Genomic DNA, 16,924 nt, shown 5'->3' with positions numbered 1-16,924 from the left:
GCTCCACGTACACAGCATCCATTCATTCTCTAGTTGCTAGCCCTGCCATACCACACCTCCACACATTTCCCTCTCTGCACATCTCGGTACTCCTCCATATTACTGTCTCGATGCAACCTTCTGCAGGCTATTCATCCGTTTAGTCCACGTACATTTGAGCCTTCCCTTCATCCACCTCCGATACTGGTAGAAACATCATTGTGACCCACAAAGTCTGGTGCGTCCCGGCAGGGACGGACCTGTTGTGTCACGAGTAGACTTTGCTGGTCTACACTATTTCTCCCACTGGTAGCATCCTGCCAGGGTTTTGAGAAGCAGCAGTTTGCTCACACACCAGACCAGCCTCATCTCCCGCTTCCGCGGATGAAACATGCCCCATGCTGTGGCCCGTTTTCCATTCCTCTCTTCAGTATTATACAACACTAATGTTCTCACAGTATGCTTGGACAGGCACTGTTCATTGATACTCATAGACTGCTCAGAATACTGTGACTGAGCACTGTGCACATGTTTGCTGGTATTAATGTACATACTTACATACATTTCCTATACTGTTGACTGACTGTGCCGGATGATATGTTTGTGATAACAGCAGCTGATTGTATATCTGCCATGCCTTCATGGTAACTCACTTTGACTATAGTGTGCAGGGGGAAGGGACCTGGGAGTGCTGATTATGTTTTTACTGGCCATGACGAGGGCTGTGGGCTACAGCATGCCTAAGGTACTGCGGGGGAAGTGTAGGTGGGTGTGCGCTAGGTTCAGACTTGCTAACCTCCGGTTATGGTGTCTTACACTGGGTTGGCCTCCACATTGCTTAACCAGTGTGGGCATTACTTACCGCCGCCCAAACAGGCATATTCTCGCTTGCTGCCGCATACCCCCACACTACTTCATGTACATGTTGGTATTATACATGCTTAAGTCAGGTGTACATGTCAGGTATGACTGTTCACGATGGTCAGTGTAAGGTTAAGTGGGATTCCAGTTTAGCAGTTCTGGATAGGTTACACTCAGGTATTTGGTTAGGTTTAGTTATGCCATACCTGTGTTGTAGAGTAGATGTGACTAGTGAAGGTGTAGATGGGTAGGTGGAGGGGAGGCATTTTAACTGTATAGTAGGCCGTTCGACTGATTGGTGGGGGAGCAGTAGTGCAGGTTTGCAGGGTGTTGAGATATGTATGCGAGGCAGGACAGGAGGTGTCAGTGTCAGTAGTTGGTGTAGTGGTCCGGGGTGTTGGGGGTGGTGGACTTCGCAAGGTGGTGATCCAAGTGTGCTTGGGTTTTCCCTTCATGTTTTATTTACATGTGTAGTCTGGGACAACTGCGGTAATACACCTGGGTTGGGGGTTCCAGATTCTGCCAATATGGTTGTGTGGAGGGTGTCACCTACTTGTGACTGTGAACATTACTATGAATGAAACAGGGGTCAATAGGTAAGTGGTGTTATTGGGCCACACAGAGGGGCTGATAGTAGGGGACAATTCCAAGGATGTGCAGGATGGCTGACGGGAAGGTCCGCAGCTGGCCATTTCTTCTACAGCGACAGCTGTGTATATACCATGCATTTGGGAGTAGGTCTGGACACTCACACCTCTGGGTGGGGGTGAGGACAGCAATAATAACTTGTGATGCCAATTAGTTCAGCATACATGCCTACACTGGGGTGTTGCGACCATATGTTCTTTGGTGTCATTTAGTGGGTTTGCAATGACACATCTGGTTATTCCGCCCATTGCCCTATAAACTAGACATTGCTGCTGTGGGACTCGTACCGGGCGTGGCTGCTCGTTAGGTATTGGGTCTGCCCAATGCACACTATTGCTTACATCCCTGGGGCGGTCCACATAGAACCTCTACAGTCAACACCTGCACGCCTAGGCCCATAATTACATACCCATAGTTCTCCACCCACACCTCCACTTCGGCACTCATCCTTACTCCTGGTGCAGGTCAGGTCTGGTCACACCAGTACACACTACCTACTCTCCAGTTATCGGGATCCATCACGTATGTTGTCTCGCCCCATGGATCATCAGGCTTCCCCAGCCTTGTAGTCCGAGAACATGTGTGCCCTGCCATTAGACATCTGTGTAATGGCTGAAAACCTGAATATGCAGAGAATTTTTGGGTTGTCCCACAAGGGACATTCTTATCTTTGTTTCAAGATTAGACTTGGCGGGTCTCTCTCACTGGTAGTATCCTGCCTGTAGTCTGGGAAGTAGTGGTTTGTTTACTTATATTGTGTGTTTGTATGTTTCACCTGTCTAGCCTGGGGGGGGGGGGGTTGATGCTATGTGTTACACGTTTGTTGATTGGACCCTCACCCCCATTGGCACGGCCTGTGAACATATGTAATTTTTAACTGCTGTATCATATCCTAGCTATATATATGTGTATATTTACACACACACCTATATATATATATTGCTGTATATATATATATATATATATATATATATATATATATATATATATATTGCTGTATAGATATATATATATATATATATATATATATATATATATATATATATATATATATATATATATATATATATATATATATATATATATATATATATATATATATATAAATAACAATATATGGATGTATGGGTGTCTGCATATGTCTATATCTATATGTGGGTATTTATATATATGTCTGTCTATGTATGTATATATACATTTGTACTACATAGATGGAGTGGTATAGCTCCATGTAGTTATGGGTATATATATACACACATACCTCTACATATTTACATCTACATCTGGTTATACCGTTCTTTGCCATGTAAAATAAGACTGTGCTGCAGTGGGACTAATAGCGGGAGTGGTTGCTCGCTGGGTGGCGGCTCTGCCCAATGAACACTGTTGCTTACATCCCTGGGGCAGTTCGAATAAACCCACTCCAGCAAACACCTGCATGCCTAGACCCATAATTATATACCCATAGTTTCCCCACTCGCACCTCCTCTACAGCACTCATCCTTACTCTGGGTGCAGGTCGGGTCTAAATACACCACTGCACACTGCCCACTCTCCACTTCACTGGACCCTTCTCGTACATTGTCTCGACCCATGGGTCATCAGGTTTTCCCATCATTGTAGTCCGGTTATGTACACACCCCGCCTTGATAGGTCATCGCACGGGCTTCCTCCTATAACAAGACAATTTTTGGGGTGTCCCACAAGGGACGCTCCTGTCTCTGTTCCAAGATTAGACTTTTCTGGTCCACTGTGTCCCCCCCTCGGTTGTATCCCCTGCCTGTGGTCTAGGGAGCAGTGGATTGTTTACATTGTTTGTGGGGTTGTTTGTATGTTTAAATAAAAGTAAATATCCTCTCTAAGCACAAAACTGGCAGTGAAAAGTGAAAAGCAACAAAAGTAAGAGCACTGACAGTACCACAGCTGGGAAATTTATTACAAAAAATAAAGAAAAAACAAAGCAAAATTACAATGAAAAAATCCTACAAAACAGTGGTGAGCGCTTTCAGGGATCTACCCCTTCATCAGACAACAGTTAAAAATCCCATAATTCTTTAAATACTGGAGATTAGTCACATGATGTTTTAAAATTTCAGTTATACCCAATTTCAGTTACCTCAATAATACCACTCAATTTCTTAGATTTACCTCTCAATACTCCATGACTGAAATTGGCTTTCTAGACATCAAAGTAAGAAAAGATGAATTAAACCAGATTAGAACTGGTTTGTTTAGGAAACATGTTAGAAAAAACACATTTTTGCATAACACCAGTATGCACCCAAACCATACCAAGGTATGATGAAGGGGTAGATCCCTGAAAGCGCTCACTACTGTTTTGTAGGATTTTTTCATTGTAATTTTGCTTTGTTTTTTCTTTATTTTTGTAATAAATTTCCCAGCTGTGGCACTGTCAGTGCTCTTACGTTTGTTGCTTTTCACTTTTCACTGACAGTTTTGTGCTTAGAGAGGATATTTATTTTTATTTCTACCTATTTTGCCTCTCTAACACAACATGGCAGAAGGAAATGTTTCTACCATTGCAATTGAGCTGAACAGCGATGCAAATATGGTTAATAGCTCCAAAACTTGACCTGCAGAACGCCTGAATGGACTACTAACAACGGATGTGAATCCCTTATTGAACATAGGGCTGAAAACAACAGATACAGGATATGTTGACAACTCTGAACAGCTAAACAATTTTAATACTATCTATAGAGACCTGGAAAATAAATTGTATAAGTTTAAACGGCTCCAGTGGCAATGTTTCCACTTGGAAGCATGTCTACAACAGAATCTTGTCCCTAGAGGGCTATGTGTGTTGACTATGCCAACTTATGGCCAAACATATCCAGAACTTCTCAGGCGTTGGCAAATCATAGAGTGCAGTTCCAAATACCTGCATCTACTGATAGACTTTTTCCGTCCACAAGAGGACAAGCTAGCTAAGGACATTAATATAGTCTATGGCAGCATTATAGATAATTATTCCACACAAATAGTAGGTACAAAGCTGGATACTTAACATGAAAATATATTAAACTATGAGAAAAGACTTGCTGCAGTTAAAACCCGCAAATTGCACAGGGATTTTAATGATTTCCAGCACGGGAATGTATTCTCTTGGGTGAGGGAACACCCTCCTGAGCCAGACCAGACAGACAGCTGGGGGGATCCAATCAGAAACTCCACAGAGGCAACGCCATGACAACGTTAATTTGAATGAAGGAATAGGTGACATACCCACTCCAACTGAGTCTGTGCAAGCGATAAGCAATGAAGCAACTGCCAGCTTTGCTGGCATTGTAAAAAACTGTGTAAAGCCAGTTTTTGGTTCTAAAGTACATATACTACAGTCTGACAGGACCAATGTTCTGGTGGTTAAACCCAAAGAAATGAGAAACATTCAGTTACCTTCCAATAGTTTATCTAATGATCTTATTCCAGTGAACAACATGGATCATTTTTTACTGCAAGAACCCCTGCCAATAAGAGGATGGCCGACATATCGCACTCAGCGGAGACCACTGAGTGCAGAGGGACAGGACAGAAAGAGGTCGAGGAAAGTTTGATTTTTAACATTTCATCACATCCATTGATTGAAAACCAGGTGAGACTTTTAAATAAAGGGCTCAGTTTTGTTCCAGCAAAGAAAGCTGATTTAACTGATGTAATAAAAGACCTTAGACTTTTTGGCCAGACTTTAACACTTAAAACTTTGTTTGGCAATAGCCCTCACATGACCAGCAATTTATTTAAAAAACAGAGTACGTTTATTCCACCATGTAATGCAGTTATTGAAACTTTCCTTGACGTCTGTGACCGGGAACTAAGAGAGAAGTTGGATGTGAACAAAAATTGCAGCTCTAACACTTTCTATAATTTGAGCAAAGATGAATACCATGCTATGATTGATTTAAAACACATGCATTCTGTTGAAATAAGACCGTCAGACAAAGGAGAGGGAATAGTGGTGATGGATAAACAGCTATACGTTGAACAGATGTTCCGATTATTAGATGATGACTCCACATATCAGAATATATCAAATAATGTTGTAAGAAGTGTTATTGATAAAGTATCTTTTTTGATGTTTGATTTGTTAATTACCAGTATAATTGATAAGGAACTCTTTGAATACTTTTCTGTCAGTAATCCCACCATACCTGAGATTTATGGCTTACCTAAGATACATAAGCATTTGTCAGTTCCACCCATGCGCCCCATAGTCTCGGGCAAAGGATGGGTTACTGAACCTCTATCTATTTTTATTGAGAATAATTTACATCCACTTCTATCTAATTGTGAGACTGTGCTAAGAGATTCTAAGGTTTTTCTGGAAACTCTTAGGATGAAATGGATGAATATAGATACCAACCATTGTTGTTTCCTGGTAACAATGGATATAGAATCATTATTCATGGTGATTCCAAATGAATGGGGAATAGAGACCATAAGGGAACTACTTCACAGTGTAGATTATAACAAGAACAAATGTGACCTCATTTGTGCTTTGCTGGATATAGTACTGACCAACAATGTTTTCTTATTTCAACAACAGAAATATTTACAGAAGGTTGGTGTAGCTATGGGCACAGCATGTGCGAACAGCTACACCAACCTTTCCTTGGTTCAATGGGAACGTACACATGTGTTAACCAATAGTACATATGGCAGGTTCATCGAGTGGTATGTCAGGTTTGTGGATGATATTTTTTGATGTGGAATGGTACAGAGGTGGAGCTAAATGCATTTTTCAGTTACCTCAATAATACCACTCAAATTCATAGATTTGCCTCTCAATATTCCAGGACTGAAATTAACTTTCTAGACATCAAAGTAAGAAAAGATGAATTAAACCAGATTAGAACTGGTTTGTTTAGGAAACATGTTAGAAAAAACATGTTTTTGCATAACACCAGTATGCGCCCGAACCATACCAAGGTCAGCATCATCAAAGGCCAAGTATACAGGATTATGAGGCTGTTTAATGATGATGATGAACAACAAATAGCCCTGGACCAACTTAAATCTGAGCTTTTAAACAGGGGCTATGATGTTAGAACTATAGATAGGTGCATTCTAGATGGTTGGAGTAGTAGGGCGGGTAGATGTAGACCCTATTTTGATATGCACACTACTACTCGAGCAAGCGGGCAGGTCAATGATTGTGATGAGGTAAGGCATAAACATACAGACACAGACAACATACTTAAGATGCCACTCACTTTTGCAAGCAACATAAGTGTAGTATGTGATGTAGTAACCAAAAAGTGGGGTATTCTATCCACGACTGACAACCTACAGGGTATAATTGGTATGAAGCCAAGTTTCACTTTTAGAAACAATAGAACATTGAGAAATGAACTATGTTACAGTAACGCCACAATTTGTACTGTCAGTAGATCAGATAGATTGGGGACGTACATGTGTAGAAATTGTGGAGCATGTAAACACATACACAATGGCAGGACTTTCACACATCCCTCGAAGAATTTCAGTCATAGCAGTAATCTCTACGCTGATTGTACCACATCAAATGTGGTCTACTTCGCCTACTGTGTAGTATGCCACAGCTTCTACATAGGTAAGACCAATAGACGCCTGAAGAACAGGGTCCTCAAACATTATAGGGATATTAGGAACTGCAAGGAGAATAGTGCTATTGCTATGCACAACATCAGTGTCACTGCTTGACAGAGGCACAGCAAAATGATAGGCATAGTTTTTATTCAAACTAAAGGGGTGGCGAAAGCCACATAACTATGGGCTAGGCTTATAAATGCCCTTGGGCAGATAGCCTAGTATGAACCTATGAACCTATGAACATGAATACAGGACCGGAACATATCTTCAAATTTCTGGTTTTACAAATATTGTCTGAGAAATTAAGGTGGGGTAATTTATTTAATGACACAGAAGCTGCCGAGCAGAGATGGATTATTAGATTTAATGCAGACAAGCCCCAGGGTTGAATCAAATGGTGTCACTCAAACCTTTTTTAAAAGCTTGACCATTGAAACATTGATTCTCTTGAATGGTTATACATTTTTATATATTTTTTACATTTTTATCTTTTATATTGTATTTTAGATTGTTAGCATTATTTACCTCTATATATATATATTAGCATTTTATATTTGCTGCGGTAGCGTTGTTGCCTCACAGTAAGACACTGTCCGGTTTTGATTCTCAGCTAGAGTGTCTACTGCGTGGAGACATGCGTGAATGGGAGTACCTTCGTTGAAGGTTGTGCATCAGGGCTGGTAACTCGGCACGTAAAAATCAACTACCAATCATTAGTGGACCGGAGTTCCGCTGTGGTGACCCCTAACCAGGAAAAGCCAAAAGACATAACAACAACTTTATTTTTCATGTATGTATCTTTATAAGCTGGATGTACTAGATTTGTATATATGTATTTTTATATTTTTTATATATATATATATATATATATATATATATATATATATATATATATATATATTTATATATTTATAGTGTTGTCGCTAGGATTATCAGGTTTTCATTATATAGAGTTATACACCATACATACAAGGTTATATACATATACATTTTTTATTTATTTCAATTATATTCCTTTAGTGTATGGTCTATTTATTTGCATAACTGTGCTAATATGTACTGATGCACTAATTGTTATGTCCTTATTGGGTACAACTGAAATTTTGAAACATCATGTGACTAATCTCCAGTATTTAAAGAATTATGGGATTTTTAACTGTTGTCTGATGAAGGGGTAGATCCCTGAAAGCGCTCACCACTGTTTTGTAAGGACTTTTTCATTGTAATTTTCCTTTGTTTTTTCTTTAGTTTTGTAATAAATTTCCCAGCTGTAGTATTTCCCCTGTCCGGCTGGGGGGGGGGGGGGGGGGTTCATGCTACGTGTTACATGTTTGTTATGTCATTCTTAAGTGCTGTATCTTGTCATAGCTATATATCTACACACACATCTATATATACATACACACACACACACACACACACACACACACACATATATATATATATATATATATATATATGTATATATATATATATATATATATATATATATATATATATATATATATATATATGTCTGTATATATATATATATATATATATATATATATATATATATATATATATATATGTATATAGGGCTGTATATCTATCTAACGACATGTGGATGTATGGGTGTCTGCATATGTATATGTGGGTATTTATTTATATGTCTATCTATGTATGTATACATTTGTACTACAGAGAGGGGGAGGTATATATCTATATAGTTATGGGTATTTATGCAAACACATATACCTCTAAATATTTAGCTACATATCCTGTAATGTTGACTGGTATTGCTGGATACTGTGTTTCGTGTGCATACCGGCCAACCTTGTGTGCCACGTATGCTTTGCGATACCTACAACTAAATCCATTAGTGTACACAGAGTCACACGTGACATCTATTGTTAGTACCAGGAATACATTCATCCCATGCGGGGCAACCCAAACATTGGGTATTCAACCTTCGTCTACAACCAGGGTTACATAGTTACCCCTGGCTATGTGCATGGTCTATGGCATTTTTCACACCTAGGATACTTGAGTTGGGACATCATACAGGATAGGTCCCAAGGGAGGTGGGAGGGCAATGTGTGGTGGTGTGGTAGCTACGGGATGGTAACCAAGGTAGGGATGGTGGCTGCATGTGTGCTGTGGGTGGGGGAAGCAGAACTGTGGGTTATGCATGTATGGGTTGGGGATGGCCTGGGTTGGATGGGCTTGTACTGCTCGGCCCGCCTAGTGGGTGGGGGAGAGGGGTATGTGATGTCAACATGTGACACATAACAGAGGGTTAATTTAATTCCCTAGTTCAGTGACAGACGTACAATACTATGAGCTTGGTAGTGTATTGCAGAGTGGACGTGTTTGGCTGGGTGAGGGGTATGCAAATTCGTACATGGAGTATATTGTTTGTGGCCTCTCAGGCCCATTGACGGTGCATGTGGACATATATATTTCTGTTCATCTACCATTGGTATCTACAGATGTCTGGCCATATATACCTCTGTGGGTATATATATTTCCTTACATATTTCTAACTCTGTCAAAATATACCTGCAGAGACATATATCTGCATACATATGTCACTTAATGTGTATATGTGGACATATAGATGTTGACATATATATGTGTAGCTGTCAGCATTTGCATGTATATCTGTTCATGTATTTGTATATATATGTATATATCTCTGGATATTTATATATATGCATATATATATATATATATATATGTGTGTGTGTGTGTGTGTGTGTGTGTGTGTGTGTGTGTGTGTGTGTGTGTGACTACATCTATAGATATGTTGTATCCATTTAGATAATGATATATTTGCACACACAAGCCCATCTAGCTATAGGTATACATTCTCTGTAGTGTTGCATGACTGGTCTGGGATTATGTTTCTGACAACATACAATTTCTGCATATCTGGCATGGCTTATTGGTAAATTATTTCGTGTATGGCGTGCATGGTCCTGGGTTCCGGACTTGCAGAAGCTGTTTGTTTTGTTGCTGGGCAGAACATCGGCCATTGGATATGGTATGCTTAAGCCACTTTCAAGCGGTTGTAAGCAGGTTTGCGCAGAGGTAAGCACTGCTGACTTCCAGTCACAGTGTCTTACACTCAGTTAGCTTTTCCTTTGCTTAATCTGTGTCGGCGGTGCTTCACCCCGCACAAACTCATTTGCACATGCTTACTAGTGCTTACATATGCTTACTACTGCTTATCTGTGCTTACGCCTGCTTACTGCTGACTTATTCATTATGGTACCGACACTTCACATGTGCATTTAATGCAGTAATCCAGTTCACATTTAAATGTTATTTAGTAGGTTATACAGCAATAAAATGTAAATAAATGTTCATATACAGATTTCACATGGAAAATGGTATGTGCTGCAGTGGGACTCGAACCGGGAATGCCTGCTCGTTAGGTGGATGCTCTGCCCACTACACTATTGCTGTGCTGCTTCATTTGCATATATCTTCCTTGTTATCCCCTTCAGCCTTTTAAGCTGCTTTAACCGTAGCTAAGCGATGGGCACACCCACACACCTAGGGTTAGCTGTACTCGGAGTTTTAAAAATAAATAAAGGGGTTACTTCTTTTTATTTTTCTGTCCTGTTGCTGTTGTACACATGGGGGACTATTGGTAGGGATATGCAGACACCTTTGAGTGGTCTCACTCATTTATTTACACTTTCTGATGTTCTACTTTGCAGGGGCATATTTATTCTGAGAGCCCTACTCTCAAACATGCCCCCTGCACCCGTATATGCTCCGTGTAGGATTCGGAGTTCAGGCAGGGCACCTTCATTAATATGTATGGCTCGCTGCCGTCCTCCTAAACAGCCAGTTCAGTGCAGGACTAGACTAGTCCTGCATGGAAGATTAGTAAATCTCGGGGAAAGATTGTGAAGTATAACCAATCTACAGGAAAGTCCCCAGGAATAGATGGTATTCCTGTAGAAGTTTGTAAGCTAGGCAGAAAAAAAAACTGATAAAGATCTGGAAGGTTTTGTTTAACAGTATTTTAAGAGGAGGAGAAGTACTAACATCCTGGAAGAAAGCAGTGGTAGCTGTAATACCTAAAGAGGGTAAAGATCCATCGGATCCAGCTTCATACAGGGCCATGTCAATGCTAAACCATGATTATAAAGTGTTTATGTCTATAATGGATAAAAGAATGGCAAAAGTAATGCCAAAATTGATATATATATGGATCAGTGTGGTTTTGTGGAGGGGAGGCAAACATTTGACATTAACAGAACATTAATGATCCAGAGGGAAGCAGAATGTAAGTAAATACCATTATTGTTGGTGGGTCTTAATGCAGAGAAAGTATTTGACGGAGTAAGCTGGGCAGTGGAAGCATTTGCATTTCCTGAAAAAAAACTATAAGGTTGATTAGGAGGATATATGAGGGATTGGAGGCAAAAATTAAAGTGGGTGGGGTTCTCTCTCTGATAATTTCTGCTTCAGCAGAGGAATCAGGCATGGGTATTCTCTTTCCCCTATATTAGTTGCATTATATTTAGAATCACTGGCAAAGAAAATAAGGGACTCAGAAATTCAAGGATATAATTGGTATGGTAGTCAAGAAAAGCTGGCTTTATTTACAGATGATATTATTTTATAGCTGACAAAACCAGAAACAGACATTGCAGTGTTGTGGAACATTCTAAGACAGTTTCAGATCTTTTTGGTCTACAAAATGAATGAAGCTAAAACAAAGGCAATAGCGATAAATTATGTACCCACACACAAACTAGTTCAAGAATATCTGTATTTATGGGGACATGATAAAGTGAAGTATTTAGAAGTATTTAGGATTATGGATTTAAAATGATTCTAGTGTGGTAGCTAAGGATATGTGGGAAGAGACTAAACAAAGGATAATACAAAAACTGAGAAAATGGAAGCTTTGTTATATACATATAAATAGTAAGATACAAGCAGTTAAAATGTTTTTAGTCCCTTTAGTCCTATGCACAGCTCAGGCATATTTTTATCAGCCAGAGAAGAAGTTGCGGATAGCAATTAATAAATAGCTGAGTTATCTGGGAGGGGAAGACAGCAAGAATAAAGTGAAATAAGCTGATTCTTCCAGTATAACAGAGTGGATTGGGATTACCTAATTTGAATGGATATTTCAGAGCTAAACAGTTAAGACTCCTATACATAGCACAAGCAGAAAACTATAATTCAAAGAGGAAAGGAATGATGATGAAATGGAGGGGCAAGCTCAAGAAACAAGGAGAGACTGGGATTTCGGATGCAGGCCTTTAAGGAGAATAACAATAATCATATAGAATATTATATCCATAAAGTAGCTGAAAGTATTCTAAGAATTAAGCCAACACTTGATTCAAAAAAGGAGATTCTGCCGATAGGGATGACTGCAATTAGAGATATTGACACTAGGCAAGAGGGGGCTGGAATTTATTGGAGAAAACTGACAAAGGAATCAAGGTATTGGGAGCAAATAACTAGAGAGGGAAAGATGATAGAATGGGAACACGTCAAGGATTTATTTGGACTGCAAGTTAGAGATTGCCTTCCCTATCAGGGATTGAGATCAGAGTATAAGTAAAGAGAAAGAAATAGGGGGTCCTAAATGAAAGACCAGCACTGGTACAGTTTTTAGTAGAATCTAGAATAGAAGCTGTCATTAAAAAGAAATGATTCATAGAGCATATAAAATACTGCATGATAACTATAAGAATCAATCAGAGGAAGTAAGAAAGGCTTGGGAAGAGAGATTGGATAAACAATTCACAAAGAAACAATGGGAGGATATATGTATGTCTCCCAAATATGCAACAAAATCTAGAAGATTTAGGATTTTTGCCAGGAAATGTTTACATAGACATTTCTATACCCCAAGTACACAGCAGAGAAATTTTCCTCAGGCAGACACCAAATGTTGGAGGTGTGACAGGGAAGAAAGAGGTAATTGGGAACATGTTTTCTGAGAGTGTGGTGAATTGGTGGACTTTAAGGATTCCCTGCAGGATGTACTGTCGGAGGTGATGGGTGGGCAGATTGATCTGACTAGGGAGATGATTTTTTTCTGGGCTATGATGCAGAATTAGAATTGCCTAGACATGGTAAAGCTTTGCTGTGTCTAATAATGGTGGCTGCCAAAAAGCAGTTACTAGAAAATGGAAATGGAAATCTAAGCCAACTATACTAGAAATAGTGAATATAGTAACAGGTAAAACAACTGGAATTAAGATCTCTAGAAAAGGATAGGACCTAACTATATAGGAAAAATGTGAATTGTGAGAACAATACATACAAGGGAGGAATGAGGTTTAAAGGCAGCAAGACTTAAGGGAGCTATGTAATGTCTGACTGGAAAAGATTGGGTATATTATAAGTGATGTGTAATGTTTGCAACTCATCGTGGGTCAGTATGGTTTGTGATGTAAAATTCTTGCAACTAGGATTCTATCACTGTGGTTTGTTTTCATTTATATAACGGCTGCCACTATTTTGAAGTCCTCCCACATCCTCTTTTTCTACACTACTCTCTTTTTTCATATTCTCACTTCTCCTAACTCACTCTTCTTCTCATCTCCGTTATCACCTCCCAATCATGATTATTATGAATGCTGTACATTATTGTACCATACTAACTCCGTTTTGCACTGAAGAACACCACACTGAACGATCCGGTGTAATTTTGTTTTTGCTTTCTTCTTAAATATGAGTACGCTATCCTTATCAATTGTTAAATTATTGAATAATCCTAGCTTAATTTTGCTTTGCTCTTTTCTTAAACTTGTATATGTAATCCTTATCAATTGTTGAATTAATAACTTGTGATGTTAAGGAAGCTTTTCTCCCCGGGCCTCCGCTGAAAAAAGACTTGTGTCTATTCGGACTTTCCCGGTTACCAAATGCAAAATAAATAAAATAAAATATAAATGTATGATTGCCTATGTAGTAAATGATGGTTTAGTAAAAATGTTTCTTATTTAAAAAAAGCAGGAATTGAATAATGTATGTAATGTTGCTTAGGTTATATGATATATAACAATTTATGTGAAGTATAATGTTTATGTTAATTTTAGTTTGATTACTTTTATATGAATGTAAATTTGACTGTATCATAAGTGATAATTCAATAAAGGTGTTTGAAAAAAGGTTACAGATGCCAGAGGGAGTCCCTCCCTCCTTTCAGAGGATGCCTCCTCATCCAGCAGAAAATAAAAATCTTGGGATCATACCAACTCCATATGGACTTTAATTTAAGATCATGTTTTATAAAGTGGATATGAAATGCTTGCAGAATGTTCTCTGGAAAACATTTTAGCTGTTTGTAGGATATTTTGTTTTGGTTATTGTTTACGTGAAGGAATCCAACTTGAGTTTCAGGGCTAGCCATCTTCCCTTGCATTTTAAGTATGAAGATATGCTATATTGATCAAATTTTATATAACTAAAGCTTATTTTCTTGACTTGTGTTACATGGCTGAACTCTCAGGATTTGAATCATGTCTGCCTGATATGGGGATTCAGACTGCTGCTGACCCAGTAAGAATGCAAGGATATCCATCATGATGTCATTCATCTTCACACCCTTAAAAAGTTTAGTGGGGATTTTTTTATGTCTTTAGACATTATTTGCTAAAATTCCATAATATAAAACATTTCCAAACAAGCATTCTGTTATTTATGCAAAATCTGAGTATTTCTTAATGAAATCAGCAAACTGCTGTTGCTAAGCAAGCACTTCAGAGAATGTCTATAGACTGAGGATGTGGCAGGAGCTGTGGGGAAGTGAGGTAGCTGTGATCAATGAGCAATCAGCATTGGAGGCATAATCTGAAAGGAAAAAATTGCAGTCTGTCAGGCTTGAGGAGAAATGCATCCTGTCTGTTCTGGAATGCATAGTGGCCACATGACACTAATTAGTAAGTTATAATTCTGCAAATGCACAGTAGCCACACGAGAGTAATGGGTAAGTTATAATTTTGCAAATAAATACAATGTCCACATGACTCTAATGGCTAAGTTATAATTGTGGGAATACACAGTGGCTACATGAAACTGAAGGGTAAGTTATAATTGTGCAAATGCATAGTGCCAGATGAAACTAATGGGTAAGTTATAATTGTGCAAATGCACAGTGTCCACTTGAAACTAATGGGTAAATTATAATTGCTGGAATGCACAGTGGCCACATGAGACTAATGGGTGATTATAATTCTGGGAATGCACAGTGGCCACATGAGACTAATGGGTGATTATAATTCTGGGAATGCACAGTGGCCACATGAGACTAATGGGCAAGTTGCATAGTGCCATTTGAAACTAATAGGTAAGTTATAATTGTGTGAATGCACAGTGGCCACTTAAAACTAATGGGTAAGATATAATTGTGCAAATGTACAGTGGCCACATGAGACTAAGGGGTAAGTTCTCACTGTATGAATGTACAGTGGTCACATGACATTAAAGGGTAAGTTATAATTCTGTGAATGAACAAAGGTCACATGAGACTAATGGGTAAGTTATAATTGTGCTGTAGTGACCCGTTCAGTCACTTTGACTGTCATATTAAGTTTATTCATGGCTCACTTGAGACACTTGATAGAAGCTGATATTTTGGGTTTCTTGGTTGCACCGTGTGGGACTGCTGATTAGGATAACATTCCTACCATTCACCCATCACATTTCTCAAAACTCACTCATATACTCTGTAATGTGTCTCACAGCTGTAGCAAAGGACCCTATGGAGATGCAGATAGAAGCAGAAGTCTGCCTTCCCACAAACCATTACAGGTGGCCAAACATCCAGCTGATCACTTAACACCTCCTTAACAACCTCCTTAACAACAAATTTGCTAGCTGGGGACATTAAGGTTACTGGGCCTTTCCCTTTTTCTGGCAGATGTCAAGCAGAACTTGTCACTTCCCACCCATGGATGTTTAACTTATTCTCTGGTTAGCTCAGATGAGGCACCTGGAGTAAAGTCAAACATCACACTTGGATTGGTCTGAGCCTGTCCTTCATCCCTTGGCAATTTAAATCCCTCAAATGAGTATTTAAACATATTATTTGAAAACACCTTTGTACTGAAAAAAAACTAGTGAAATGACCTGTCACATTCCATAGTACAGTCTCATCAGGACTCTCCTTTGCCTAAATACATTTTGTAAATGTGCATGTTTATTCTGACTGTCTGCAGTCATTATTACAGCTAACTGAGTTATCGTTTTTGTCAACAGTGTCTAGTGATTTAACTAGATTCACAACTGCTTATAAACAAACCACATTGCTTCCAGGGTACATGGCAATGTTTCATGCCCTTACTCTCTAAAATGGAATCATCTCATTTGAAAATAAAAGCCAGCCGATTCTTTTTATATTTTCCTTTGAATGGCCTAGATTGGCTTAAATACATCCATATTCTACAGAGAATTATTGTACTATTACAGCTATGGGGGGAATGGAACCTGAGGCTTCCTGTCACAAGTAGATAAAAAGAATGAATGAAGAAAAAGGGCCATGTGGCCTGCTCATACTATGCTAATGCTTCTTACCTATTGTGGTTAGTACCGTCTTAAGAAAAATCCCTTCTTAACTTAATTTCTCTAACATGACATGAAATGTAGTTCACCTCAGAGAGTCTAAGCTGGTCTGTTTTAAATTAGGATCTCTCCCTGTCATGATGCCCGTGTGCTGACTAGCAGTAACAACCCCCCCCCCCCCCCCAGCTACACTCACAGATTCCCATCTCCCCATTTCCCTGGGAATACATTTAAATCAGTATGTCTTAGTTTAGTATAAATGTATGAAAGTGTATAGCTGTTACAATCTGTAACCTTTAAACCCCCTCACTGATTGTAG

Source organism: Protopterus annectens, chromosome 4.part0, assembly GCF_019279795.1.
Source record: "Protopterus annectens isolate FY-2018-M chromosome 4.part0, PAN1.0, whole genome shotgun sequence".
NCBI classification, from domain to species: domain Eukaryota; kingdom Metazoa; phylum Chordata; order Ceratodontiformes; family Protopteridae; genus Protopterus; species Protopterus annectens.
Note: the sequence above shows the minus strand (reverse complement) of the source record.